Source organism: Grammomys surdaster, unplaced genomic scaffold, assembly GCF_004785775.1.
Source record: "Grammomys surdaster isolate TR1022 unplaced genomic scaffold, NIH_TR_1.0 191, whole genome shotgun sequence".
NCBI lineage: Eukaryota > Metazoa > Chordata > Mammalia > Rodentia > Muridae > Grammomys > Grammomys surdaster.
The window spans coordinates 15,020,698-15,023,585 of NW_021604636.1; positions in this window are offsets into that span (position 1 = coordinate 15,020,698).

The following is a 2,888-nucleotide window of genomic DNA, read 5'->3' on the forward strand; positions in this document are numbered from 1 at the left end:
GAGAGAGAGAGAGAGAGAGAGAGAGAGAGAGAGAGAGAGAGAGAGAGGTTCAACGTCATAAAATGATTAGTGACGGTGCAGCAGGAAAGAGTCAGTCAGGAGGGTAGGATACATATTGTGGGCTAACTCAGTTTTTTTAGAAGAGCAAACATTTTGTAGGAAATGGAGATATCAAAAGTCAGTGCCTCAGGGATATTTTAACCTTTATTACTTTTAATTAGTTCCATTAAGAAGCTAAATTCTATTAAAACATGTAAGCCATTTTTCTTAAAACATGAGTCTATACTTTTGAATACTCACAGTGCACAAGTTTAAGTAGTCCACTTTCATGGCCAGATATTTATCCACGAATGTAGTTTTTGACTTAGGAATTCTTTCTTCCAACTCATCTATTTTACAAAAATTCCATGCTCTGATCTTTTATGTGCCATTCCTAACAAATATTCCCTCATTTACATAGGCACTGGTGCCCTCCAAATCCCTCTGGAGTAAGTGACCTTTCTGGCTCTGCTCCTGAGAAGCATAGATCATTGGAGGGGAACTAATTCCTGATCTGGCTGAAGAAAATCTTCAAAACTTTCCAGGACTTGCTCAAGGTTACTACACTCAGAGACATCAACATATCTCAGGCCTCAGAATCATGAACAGCTATCCTCCAGGACCGTGGCAATAAAAGAGGTCCTGTCACAATGTGCTGGGGATAAAAATGCAGAGTTTCTTAACGTCTAGATGTGGCTCCACTGGCAAAGCAGTGGAATATTTCTGAGAATGGAAAGTAAAGGCAATGAAAACACTTGTTTGAATGATGCCTCTTGCTGCTGTATACCCAGTCATTTTTGTGGCCAGGAAATACGTTCTGAGTCCTTCCTGTGTTTTAGACACTGTGTTCAGCTCTGGGAAGTTAGAACCAGTACACTGTCTTTGTCCTGTGGACAAGAGTCTGATGAGTGAGGAAGAGAGTATAGCTGAGATCACAAGGTAGACGACAGGTAATGCTGACAGCACGTAAACAGAATCCTCTCTAGCACCTCTGTTGTAGGTGTTCTCTACTCATGCCCTAAAGCTTGAAGATTCTTGATCATATTACGGAACAATTAAGATAAGAAAAGGATCCCACTTGCCTAACACATGTTTTTCCTCTTTAAGACTATGAAGGTGTATCTGTAGGAGATATCCCCACATAAGACCCAAAATGGACATCAGAAACCAAAGAGAGCACCAAATTCTCACTATAGGCTTGACTTATCATATACGCAAAATAAAATGTTTACTTTAAGCACATTAAGAGGTTATTAACAATAACTGATAATAGAACTATTATAATATACTATAGTAAAATTGCTAGTATCAACACCTTTGTACTTTGGGACTGTTAATAAAACAGATATTAATTGGAAACAAGCACAAAGGTACCTTTACAATCTGTTTGCAAAGCAACGTGGGTATAAGTGATGAAGGGTGGGTACAGTATACAACTCAGGCTAGCTGAACAGAATAATAACTCACTTGTCAGTTTGGGTAGAGCTAGATAGCTTGAGATGTTGTCAGTGGCTCAGAATACCGATACAAATATACAAAGTGTTTAGTTTCTAAAACTGACCATGTAATATTCTTGAATTGTAGTTGACTATAGGTATTTTAAATCTGAAGATTTAGAAGATAACAAGAGACAATTGTCATCTAATCCTGTTGATGAAAGGAACATGTTTGTGCCTCTGATGAAAACTGATACTTTCAGTGAGACAAAATGGAGATGATTGGGGAATAGAGAATGTGGTGGTGTACCCGTTAGTCCCTGCAATCGGGAGGCAGAGGCAGATGGCTCTCTCTGAGTTCAAGTCTAGCCTAACAAGTTCCAGGAAAGTCGGGGCGACATAGTGAGAACCCACTCCAAGCAAACAAAGGCATGGAGAGAGTTTTAGTATTCTCCTGATACTATATATGGCACGGAGAAGGAACTGATGGTCGTAACATGTAATGAAAAGAACAAAACATCTTCTCAATGACAAACATGAGAACCTGAATATATACTGATGGAGAAAGCAGAAGACTGATATATACGATATGATCTCCGTTGAACCTAGCAAAATAAGAATGACAGTTGAATTGTGCTAAAGGACAGAATTCAGATGTTCAAGCCAAACCCTTAATTCCATAATAGAGGCCCATGTAAATGTCTTTACTTCTCAAATAAAGCCACCTGTCTATGGCAGACTCTTAGTCCTCATCCTAAGATCTGCTCAACAGTTTAAGGCAGGACCTTGCCATCTTCTCTGAAACTTTGTATGAAGATAATAGGGAGCTCCTTCAGTACTGATTTAATGAGGAAATGGGTGTCCGGGGGGGAAAGGATAGGTCACCTCTCGTCTTAAGAAGGCAATCAGATTTGCTGAGTCATTCTTCCAGCTACAAAGGTCTGGATGTGGCTGCATAAAAAGTCCCGAAATCTAAGAAAAAAAATCGTGACTGTCATCCCTCTCATAGCATGGGTATGTTTGACATTTCTCTGAAGTCTTGGAGAGGTAGAACGAAAATAGCGTTCAATTTGTGAAACACCTTGCTTAGTCTCCTGAGGTGGCTCCAGTTTTACAACCAGATAGAGCAGGCTGTAGAAAAAGGCATAGTGAAGATAGCAGCTTGTTCAAGACAACAGACAAAATCGTAAACGGTGAGTTTCCAGACAATGGACCCCTGATGTTCTATTTTTTTTTCTCACTCTACTAAGTGCCTTCCACAATTAGAAGCTGTAATAGTGAGTCTTAATTGCTTCCTTGATGATATGGAGAGTCAACCTAGGAGACACACCTCTGCCCCAGTCTATTAAGGTATTTTCAGAGATTAACTGGGGGAGGGTGCGTTTCCTACCCTCAAAGTCAGCAGCACTTTTC